This window comes from Tursiops truncatus (assembly GCF_011762595.2).
Source record: "Tursiops truncatus isolate mTurTru1 chromosome Y unlocalized genomic scaffold, mTurTru1.mat.Y SUPER_Y_unloc_1, whole genome shotgun sequence".
Lineage (NCBI taxonomy): Eukaryota > Metazoa > Chordata > Mammalia > Artiodactyla > Delphinidae > Tursiops > Tursiops truncatus.
Window position 1 is genome coordinate 1,163,266 of NW_022983136.1, and position 12,031 is coordinate 1,175,296.

Consider the following 12,031-nt stretch of genomic DNA (forward strand, 5'->3'; position numbering starts at 1 on the left):
CTTCCTTCAAACCCCTCATCTTGTATCTGAGGGCTGTAGCCAAGGCGTGCGCCCCACCGGCTGTGGGAAGGACAGGGACCTGAGCTGAGTCTTCTGACCCTGATGCAGTGCTCTGTCCCGTACGCCACCCCACTGCCCAGTCCCTACTCAGTTTAAGCATACCGCCTCTGTTCGTTTGTTCATTCGATCACCCATTCATTCATTCAGTAACTGTTGCACAGCCTCTCCATCTCAGGCACGCTTCCATGTTCAGGGCTCCAGTGGTGACCGCCAGCAGACAGGTACCTGCCTCCATGGCGCTCACACGTGCCCGTGTCCTCTTCCCTGAGGCCTCACCGTGCTGTTCCTGCCTCCTGTTCTCCCCGCTGGGATCCCTTGGGTCTTAGGACCACGTGGAGTGTTTATCGTGTGCCAGGCACTCTAGGCACTTGGTGGATGCTCTCCCTGAAAGCCCACGGGGGCTGCATGAGTTGTAGGTGGACGGGTGGTGGAGCTGAGGCCAAGGGGGTTGACTTAGTAACCTCGCTTCCCAGAGCCAACGAGGAGGCGTCTGTCTGACTCCGGAGTTGAGCCGAAATTCACTACCTAACCTGACCTTCCTTCCCTTGGCTAGGTAACCGTGTGCCCCTTGTACTGTGTTATACCCACTGGTTACTTTTATCTTATATTCACTGTTGTTTGATATTTAACAGACACCTCCCCCCCGCCACCCCAATAGAATAATGGCCCTCCAAAGATGGCCATGTCCTAGTCTCCTAAACCTGTTAGTAAGTTACCTTCCAACACAAATGGCATTTGTAGGTGGGATTAAGTTAAGAGTCTTGAAATGAGGTGATCATCCTGGATTATCTGGGTGGGCTCAGTGTCATCAGAAGAATCCTTACAAGAGGGCAGCAGGAGGGTCAGAGTCAGAGAAGAAGATGTGCCAGCAGAGTCAGATGTTGGAGTCATGTGGCCACGAGCTGAGGAATGCAGGCAGTTTCTGGAAGCTGCGAGAGCCAAGGAGGTGTATTTTTCCAGAGCTTGCAGATGGAACACGGCCCTGCTGACACCTTGATTTTGGCAGAATGAAACTGATTTTTGACTTCTGACCTCCGGAACTGTGAGGTAATAAATGTGTGTTGTTTTAGGCCACCTGGTTTGTGGCAGTTTGTTACAGCAGCAGTAGGAAACCGATTCGCCCCATGTGTTGTTTTCCCAGAGACAGTGGAAGCATGTGGTCAGCTTGGTGTCCATTGATAATATTTGGGGGGGGGTAATTCTTTGTTGTCACGCTGTCCTGTGTAGTGTAGCATATTTCGCAGCGTCCCTGGTCTCTACCTAGTGCCTGCCAGTAGCACACCCCTCCAAGTCATGACAACCAAAAGTGTCTTCCGACATTGCCAAGTGTCCTCTGGGGGCCAGATGGTCTGATGGAGACTCGCTGAGCTCCTTCTATCTACCTGGTTGCAATGATTCACATTTAGGAGCTGAATTTGTTTCGAGCAGATTGGTGGTTACTAAGATGTTCCATAACAGGGGGTAAGACCACAGAGACCTGCTGTCTGTTTTTTCCATGAAGAACGGACGTTAAACATATTTATGTGAAAACCCCTGAATTTACTAACCATGCAAATGGTGATACGAGTACATGAAACTTTGGGAAAGTAGTATGAATGTATTCTTCAATTTGTAGAATATTCTCAATCAATGGGTAGATACTGAATGTCAAGTGTATACAAGTGTATATGCAGTGGACAGAAGAAAATGAATCTTGGGACTTCCTTGGTGGTGCAGTGGTTAAGAATCCGCCTGGCAATGCAGGGACACGGGTTCGAGCTCTGGTCCGGGAAGATCCCACATGCTGCGGAGAAGCTAAGCCTGTGCACCACAACTACCGAGCCTGTACTCTAGGGCCTGCGAGCCACAACTACTCCCACGTGGTGCAGCTGCTGAAGCCCGCATGCCTAGAGCCCATACTCCGCAACAAGACAAGCCACCATAATGAGAAGCCCATGCACCACAGCAAAGAGTAACCCCCGCTTGCCGGAACTAAAGAGAGCCCACGCACAGCAACGAAGACCCAACACAGCCGAAAAAAGAAAATGAATGTTAATACTTCAGTGTTCTGCAGTAATCCAGAGAGAGCTGGCCTGGCCTTCTGCGTGTGTGTGTCTGTGTGTGTGTCTGTGTGTGTGTCTGTGTCAGAGAGAGAGAGAGAGAGAGAGAGAGAGAGAGAGAGAGAGACAGGGATCAGGTTGCCTGGGATGCCCCCAAGAGACATCCCCATCCCTCTGTGGACGGAACCGCTGGTGAGAGGATGGCCTCTGCCTTTGCTCAGAAGCTATAGAAAGACAGGGCAAGGGCATCCTGAAAGGTTGCTTGTGGAGCTGTGGAATCCTCAACATTTTCCATCTGGAGGGCCCTCTTTTTATTTCGTTAAAGCTCAAGGGGTTCAGGGAGGGAGAGGGAAAGAAGAAGGGAGCTGGCTGGGCCAACCCCTGGGGGACAAGCCCCACAGTTCAGTGGGTGGGACATCGAGCCAGGCAGAGGGCTCCTGTGTGCCAGCCTCAGTGCTGTCAGGAGATCGGGCACTGCCCCGGTGAGTGTGACATTTCCAGGCCACCTGGAGCTCGGGCAGGACACCAGAGAACCACTGCAGGAGGTGAGCTCCGTCCTGTGCAAAGGTGCCTGTCTGCAGTGTGGGGCAGCCCTCTAGTGTACGGGTCAACTGGGTTTGTCCTGAAAATTACCGTGGTTTTAAAAAATTGAGATATGCTTCACATACCATAAAATGTGCCATTTTAAAGTGCCCTGCTTAGTGGTTTTTCGTGCACTCACAAGGTTGTGCACCCATCACCACTATCTAATTCCAGAACATTTTCATTGCCTCAAAAAGAAACCCTGTGCCCTTTAGCAATAACTCCCATCTCCCTCAGCTCCTGGCAACCACGAATCTGTTCTCTGTCTCTATAGATTTGTCTGTTCTAGACATTTCATGTACTTGGAGTCGTGCAGTCTGTGGCCTTCTGCGTCTGGCTTATCTCACTCAGCATCATGTTTTCGAGATTTGTCCGAGTCGCAGAGTGGATCAGGGCTCCATTCCCTTTCGTTGCCAAATACTGTTCCCTGATGGGGCTGCACTGCGTTTTGGAAGCCGTCCTGAAGCGCTCTCCCTGTCCAGGTGTCCTTGCAGAATCTAGGAAATAGCTATGTCTTTAATTCCACGATGTCAGAGAAAACTGACCATTCATAGGTTTAAAGTGTCAAGATAGGTCTGTGTGTTTATTCCTGTCTTACCCCTAGGTTCTTCATGACATTTTTCCCCTTAAGTTCCATATATATGTGTTAGTATACGGTATTTGTCTTTCTCTTTCTGACTGACTTCACTCTGTATGACAGACTCTAGGTCCATCCACCTCATTACAAATAGCTCAATTTCATTTCTTTTTATGGCTGAGTAATATTCCATTGTATATATGTGCCACATCTTCTTTATCCATTCATCCGATGATGGACACTTAGTTTGTTTCCATCTCCTGCCTATTGTAAACAGAGCTGCAATGAACATATTGGTACATGACTCTTTTTTTTTTTTTTACATCTTTATTAGAGTATAATTGCTTTACAATGGTGTGTTAGTTTCTGCTCTATAACAAAGTGAATCAGTTATACATATACATATGTTCCCATATCTCTTCCCTGTCGCGTCTTCCTCCCTCCCACCCTCCCTATCCCACCCCTCCAGTCGGTCACAAAGCACCGAGCTGATCTCCCTGTGCTATGCGGCTGCTTCCCACTAGCTATCTACCTTACATTTGGTAGTGTATGTATGTCCATGCCTCTCTCTCGCTTTGTCACAGCTTACCCTTCCCACTCCCCATATCCTCAAGTCCATTCCCTAGTAGATCTGTGTCTTTATTCCTGTCTTACCCCTAGGTTCTTCATGACATTTTTTTTTCTTAAATTCCATATATATGTGTTAGCATACGGTACTTGTCTTTCTCTTCCTGACTTACTTCACTTTCTATGACAGACTCTAGGTCCATCCACCTCATTACAGATAATTCAATTTAGTTTCTTTTTATGGCTGAGTAATATTCCATTGTATATATGTGCCACATCTTCTTTATCTATTCATCTGATGATGGACACTTAGGGTGTTTCCATCTGTGGGCTATTGTAAATAGAGCTGCAATGAACACTGTGGTATATGACTCTTTTTGAATTATGGTTTTCTCAGGGTATATGCCCAGTAGTGGAATTGCTGGGTCATATGGTGGTTCTATTTGTAGTTTTTTAAGGAACCTCCATACTGTTCTCCATAGTGGCTGTATCAATTCACATTCCAACCAGCAGTGCAACAGTGTTCCCTTTTCTCTGCACCCTCTCCAGCATTTATTGTTTCTAGATTTTTTCATGATATGGCCATTCTGACTGGTGTGAGATGATATCTCATCGTAGTTTTGATTTGCATTTCTCTAATGATTAATGATGTTGAGCATTCTTTCATGTGTTTGTTGGCAGTCTGTATATCTTCTCTGGAGAAATGTCTATTTAGATCTTCTGCCCATTTTTGGATTGGGTTGTTTGTTGTTTTGTTATTGAGCAGCATGAGCTGCTTATAAATTTTGGAGAGTAATCCTTTGTCAGTTGCTTCATTTGCAAATATTTTCTCCCATTCTGAGGGTTGTCTTTTCATCTTGTTTATGGTTTCCTTTGCTGTGAAAAAGCTTTGAAGTTTCCTTAAGTCCCATTTGCTTATGTTTGTTTTTATTTCCATTTCTCTAGGAGGTGGGTCAAAAAGGATCTTGTTGTGATTTATGTCATAGAGTGTTCTGCCTACGTTTTCCTCTATGATGTTGATAGTTTCCAGCCTTACATTTAGGTCTTTAATCCATTTTGAGCTTATTTTTGTATATGGTGTTAGGGAGTGATCTAATCTCATACTTTTACATGTACCTGTGCAGTTTTCCCAGCACCACTTGTTGAAGAGGCTGTCCTTTCTCCACTATACATTCCTGCCTCCTTTATCAATGATAAGGTGACCATATGTGCGTGGGTTTGTCTCTGGGCTTTCTATCCTATTCCATTGATCTATCTTTCTGATTTTTTGCCAGTACCACACTGTCTTGATGACTGTAGCTTTGTAGTATAGTCTGAAGTCAGGGAGCCTGATTGCTCCAGCTCTGTTTTTCTTTCTCAAGATTGCTTTGGCTATTCGGGGTCTTTGGTGTTTCCATACAAATTGTGAAATGTTTAGTTCTAGTTCTGTGAAAAATGCCAGTGGTAGTTTGATAGGGATTGCATTGAATCTGTAGATTGCTTTGGGTAGTAGAGTCATTTTCACAATGTTGATTCTTCCAATACAAGAACATGGTATATCTCTCCATCTATTTGTATCATCTTTAATTTCTTTCATCAGTGTCTTATAATTTTCTGCATACAGGTCTTTTGTCTCCGTAGGTAGGTTTATTCCTAGATATTTTATTCTTTTTGTTGCAATGATAAGTGGGAGTGTTTTCTTGATTTCACCTTCAGATTTTTCATCATTAGTGTATAGGAATGCCAGAGATTTCTATGCATTAAATTTTGTATTCTGCTACTTTACCAAATTCATTGAGTAGCTCTAGTAGATTTCTGGTAGCATCTTTAGGATTCTCTGTGTATAGTATCATGTAATCTGCAAACAGTGACAGCTTTACTTCTTCTTTTCTGATTTGGATTCCTTTTATTTCCTTTTCTTCTCTGATTGCTGTGGCTAAAACTTCCAAAACTATGTTGATTAAGAATGGTGAGAGTGGGCAACCTTGTCTTGTTCCTGATGTTAGTGGAAATGCTTTGGGTTTTTCGCCGTTAAGGATGACATTGACTGTGGGTTTGTCATATATGGCCTTTATTATGTTGAGGAAAGTTCCCTCTATGCCTACTTTCTGGTGGGTTTTCATCATAAATGGGTGTTGAATTTTGTCGAAAGTTTTCTCTGCATCTATTGAGATGACCATATGGTTTTTCTCCTTCAGTTTGTTAATATGGTGTATCACGTTGATTGATTTGCGTATATTGAAGAATCCTTGCATTCCTGGAATAAATCCCACTTGATCATGGTGTATGATCCTTTTAATGTGGTGTTGCATTCTCTTTGCTAGTATTTTGTTGAGGATTCTTGCATCTATGTTCATCAGTGATATTGGCCTGTAGTTTTCTTTCTTTGTGACATCTTTGTCTGCTTTTGGTATCAGGGTGATGGTGGCCTCATAGAATGAGATTGGGAGTGTTCCACCCTCTGCTATATTTTAGAAGAGTTTGAGAAGGATAGGTGTTAGCTCTTCTCTAAATGTTTGAAAGAATTCGCCTGTGAAGCCATCTGGTCCTGGGCTTTTGTTTGTTGGAAGGTTTTTAATCACAGTTTCAATTTCAGTGCTTGTGATTGGGCTCTTCATATTTTCTATTTCTTCCTGATTCAGTCTTGGCAGGTTGTGCATTTCTAAGAATTTTCCATTTCTTCCAGGTTGTCCATTTTATTGGCATAGAGTTGCTTGTAGTCATCTCTCATGATCTTTTGTATTTCTGCAGTGTCAGTTGTTACTTCCCCTTTTTCATTTCTAATTCTATTGATTTGAGTCTTCTCCCTTTTTTTCTTGATGAGTCTGGCTAATGGTTTATGTATTTTGTTTCTCTTCTTAAAGAACCAGCTTTTAGTTTTATTGATCTTTGCTATCGTCTCCTTCATTTCTTTTTCATTTATTTCTGATCAGATCTTTATTATTTCTTTGCTTCTGCTAACTTTGGGGTTTTTTTGTTCTTCTTTCTCTAATTGCTTTAGGTGCATGGTTAGGTTGTTATTCGAGACGTTTCCTGTTTCTTAAGGTAGGATTGTATTGCTACAAACTTCCTTCTTAGACCTGCCCTTGCTGCATCCCATAGGTTTTGGGTCATCGTGCCTCCATTGTCGTTTGTTTCTCGGTATTTTTTATTTCCTCTTTGATTTCTTCAGTGGTGACTTCGTTATTAAGTAGTGTATTGTTTAGCCTCCATGTGTTTGTATTTTTAAAGATCTTTTCCTGTAATTGATATCTAGCCTCATAGCGTTGTGGTTGGAAAAGATGCTTGAGACAATTTCAATTTTCTTGCCATTCGATTTTTAACTGGCAGAATGGCAGTGTCACCAGGGCTAGTGTAAGGCACAGTAAGCCCTTTCTTAATGTAAGCTGATATCAAAAGTTCTGTTTCTTCTGTGGCTTCCCGCCTCGACAGGTATTGACTGATATTGGACAGGGGTTTATTTTGGTCTGTGGTAATTTTAATGGCTGCTGCAGAATGTATTTTCCCTATGTCAGTAGGATCAAGTGACCCCAATTCTTCAGGTACTAAGCCTGGCAGTTTCTTGTTCAGCATCACTCTCAGTCACAAACATTATATGATGTAGACATCTGAGTAATCTTTTAGGGCTAAAACCATTTCTCCCTTAACAGTAAAAGAAATATGAGCATCATAAGTTTCTAATAAATCTATACCTTTCAGGTTAATAGGGGTATATTCTACTAGGAAAAAGGAGCTCCTTTGTTTAAGTTCTCCTAGTTATAATTCTAAAGGTAATGATTTAAGCGTCCTAATATTTGCATTAGAAACCCCTACCATCTGTCCTGAGGTGTTAGAGAGAGAGAGCCTTTAATTTTGATAGGGTTCAAAATGTAAAAGGTAGCTTCTGTATCTATTACTGCTTTAATTGTTTTCTCCTCATATAATCATTTGTATTTCTTCCAGGGTGTTAGAGAGGAGGAGGTTCCCTCAGATCAGCCTTACTCTTGTTTAACTTGAAATTACAGTCTGTATCTGGTTTCCCTTCTAGGTCTCTCTTTTCTTGTCTTGCAGTTTCCCCAGTAATGACCCGGTGTTGTTCAGTAAAAGCAAATTTCAGAATTTACCAGTCGCGGATTGAATAGGGTTGGGTTAATTTTAGACTGACATTGATTATTTAATTGTTGCAACTGAATGTTCATAATTTTTATAGAGGCATCTTTTTCTTTTTAGTACTTTTGAAAAGTTGGTCAGCCAGCATGACAAGGGCATTTGTATGTGATACAGACAAATCATATCTAAATGATTAACATGCCTAAATCGTGTCGTTTAGAGCAGCCGATTCCTCATCCAGACCTTCTAAAAAGATGGAGTTAAGCAAAGAATCATCTTGGTGGTTAAAGAATGATTCGGGTGTCATGCCGTAATATTGTTTAAAAGTTTCCTTGAACCTCTCGTTGTGATCCAGGATTGATTCATCTCGTGTTTGTTTACATTGCTGAATCTTTGACCAGTCGGCAGTTTTTGGAAAAAGCTCTGTGATAATTCTGAGTAATTTATGAGCTAACTCCTTGCATTCACCTTGAGCCTGTAGGTTGTATAAATCAAAATTTGTTAAGGGGTCTCTCCATCCTGCTTTCTCTACTTATTCCTTTGTTTGACTTTTAGAAACTAATAGCTGTATTACTTGATATAAATCGGAAAACCTGAGCTCATAAGTTTGGACGATTAGCTCAAATTCCTTAGCAAATCCCAATGGATCTTGACTACATTCGAGAAAGTCCTTAGCTAAAACTAAGTTCTGCTCGGGTCCAGGATGTGTACGTAAGCGCAGAGTACAGTTCACCTCTTCCTGTAATAGGTTTCTCCTTCAAGGGAGGTATGAGTACTTCTGATCTTATGTCTTCCTTTCCCGGGGAAGGGGAAGCAGCAGGAGAATGGGGTTGGTGGAAGAGAGAGAGAGCGCGTCTGGGTTAGGCAGTTCGGATAAAGGAGGATATAAAGAAGGAACGGAGTGAGAGACAAGGTTAACGCTAGTGGCTTTTAAAAATTCTAGTAGCATTTTGAGCAACCTTTTGTTGATTTTTTGCGAAGAAGTTACTTTATCATTTCCCCTTTTAGACGCTTCTAAATACCAATTGAAATAAGCATTCCATTTCTGTTTGATCTTTTTCTAGCTGCATATGCAAAAAAAAATCCCCCGGTTTTCAAATGTCAAAACAGACCCAATTGGGCCATTTAAGGTTGAGATCTCTTGGTGTAATTGCCCTAATTCGGTTGGTCCTTGCAAGCATGAGCTCCATACGTATTGCATGTGAATCTGGCTAGAGTGTTAGCGAGGAGGCTGGCTTTCTGACACTCCATGTTTCCCTGTTTGAGAGTGTCTGTTTCCCATTTTAAAGTTGAATTTGTTGGGGATAAAATTTTCTAGTGAAATTGTGGGGTGGGCCAGCGTGCTGCTTGTGAGTCTAACTCCTCCGGGATTTTGCCCTAAAGTCGTTTTAGCTCCTTTTACGTGTCTTGGGTTTTCCCTCTGGTAGTGTAAAACCACCACAATGCTCAGAACTTATCCGTGCTCCCAGCAGAGCAAGCTTTCGTTAAAATGAGTGGGTTTCCGCATAGGGATGGTTGCACAGTACAAGGACTTGCCTCCACCACTGCTGCAAGTTAATTATAGAAAACCGGACATCTCAAGTGAATGAATGCAGCACTTTTCTACATAGGGGAAGATACAAGAGTCTGGGCTCACTGAAAGCATTCCTTTGATATGCACCTTAGCTATCTAGGGTCAGAATCGTGTTCTTTCCCATCCTGAGTCCCCTCTGGGTGCACCATCGGGGGCGGCTGTAGTGGCTGAGGGCTTGATGGTGGGCTTCCTGTTTTTATCTTGAGTTCCCTCAGGGCTCAGCACTGGGGGCAGCTGTAGTGTCTGATGGCTGTTGTTCACTGATATGGCAGGTGGCATCCTTAGTCCACAGCTTCATAAGTATTTTTAAAAGTTAGGTATTTCCTTTGAAGTCCTATTTGTTTATTATTTAGTTGCATTTTGGTTTGTTTCTTTTGTTGTTTATTTGGGATCCAGTTAACAATCAAGTGTTCCATTTACTTAACATGATATAATTTCTTTTCTGATTTGAGAATACCTTATAGATATCATACCCTTTTCCAGTCAAATTCTTCAGTGTATTTTCCTAGAGACAATGATTCTGCCTCATTACCATAGTAATCAAAATCAGAAAATTAACTAATTAGTACTATTTTCAAATCTATAGACATATTTAAATTTAACCAATTGAAACACAAATATGGTTTAAAGAAAAAGAAAAAAAATTTTGTCAAGGTTCCAATAAAGGTTTATGCTTTGCTTTTACCTCTCAAGTTCCTTCATCTTCATTATTCTGGAACATTTTTGTCTTTTATGACCTTAACATGTTTGACAAATTCAGGCCCATTATTTTGTGGGACGTCCCTCCATGTGGCTTTGTCTGATTTTTCCTCATTAGATTCAGGTTTGTGTTTTTGGCAGAAATATCTAGAAGTGACGTTGAGTCATATGTATACTATCAGGAGACACATGTTGTGAATTTGCTATACTGCTAAAGAAGTCAGCTTTATTTATGTTGTTAAAATGACGTCTGTCAACGTTTCTCCACAATAAAATTAATATTTTTCCCTTGTAGTTAATAAGTGTCTTGGGGGGAGATCGTCCCCCTTAATTTTTAAAAGTAAATTTTTTGTTATAAGTTTGGAATCACAGCTTTGTTTTCCTGTCCTCTGTATCATAATCCAACACTGTCATTTATTTTGATGCTAGTTTTATGCTTTTAAAAGAAAACATGAAGTTGTGAGTTTCAGTCTTCGCTAAAAATCCTGAAGCAGTCCTAGGAAACCATGTCCCTAGAGAGCAAACAGTTTATAGATCTAAAAATCAAAATATCGGTCAATTTTAGTCCTATTTGATTTATGTGAATGGATCCATAGTGCAAGTGTCTGATTTTAAGGTTTTTTTACATTACTTTATTGTAAACTCCTAGATTTAATCATGCCATTCTCTTTTCACAGCCAGTTCTTTAGCCTAGGTCTGAGGTCCTCAACCTGATAATCATATGCCACACAACGTATATGGATTTTTTTCTTGGGTAGAGGATCCATAGGCTTCGGTATATCTTTAACGGATCATTATGGGAACTTTTTGCATAAATTGCCTTTATTTTCCACCCACATTAGTTTATTTTTCATTTCAGCCTCAGATTGATTCCCTTAAACATCTTTCCCTTAGGTCATCACTTTGCTTAGGATGCTGTATTTTTTTTCTGACTCATCAGTGCAAACCTAGGTACTTTATCCTAACTTGCAGACCTGCTATTAGCTAAATAGATCTAATAGGCTTTTTATGGCTTCCCCCAACCCCCTAGTCTTTTTGGTGCCACTTTAAAGTTTTCTCCTGAATTTTTACATTTGCTTTGTGCCCACTCTATGCCATTTCAGACTGCGTTCTTTTTCCTTTTATGTCGCACGTTACTCAGATTTTCTTCTTGATGATTTTCCCGTAGTAATTCATCCTGAATTCCGTGAGTATTTACATATTACAGTCAATACTACACTGTTGCATATTGTTTTCATGTTTCTTTGGAATTCTTCAGGTATTTAATGCGTGTAACTGATCTGCTCAATGGGTGATACATTTATTGATAGCAGGGACAATATATAGTTTTCTTTAATTTTTGTAGATACCAGTACCTACTCTCCATATCTATTCTTTCCTCAGGTATTTATTGAACACCTGTTATGTACCACCGATTGCACATGCAACAGCACAGAAAAGAAACAGCCCTGCTTTCAAGAGCATGCATGCAAGAGACCAAATAAATCAGTAAAGTATAATACTGATTCTTTTGAGCTTTTAAAGCTTTATTAAGTTTTTTATTGTGGCAAATATATAACATAAAATTTACCTATTTAACCCTTTCAGGTGTATAATTTAGTGGCATTAAGTACGTTCATAATGTTGTACAGTCATTGCCATTACATTTCCAGAACTTTTCCGTTATCTCAAACTGAAACTCTGTACCCATTGAATAGTAACTCCCAGTTCTTCCCAAACCAGGTCTTAGTAAACACTGTTCCACTTTCTGTTTCTCTGAGATTGCCTAGTTTGGCTACCTGCTATAAATGCGGTCATACAATATTTATCATTTTGTGTCTGAATTATTTCACTTAGCATATGTCTTCAGCGTTCATCCATGTTGGT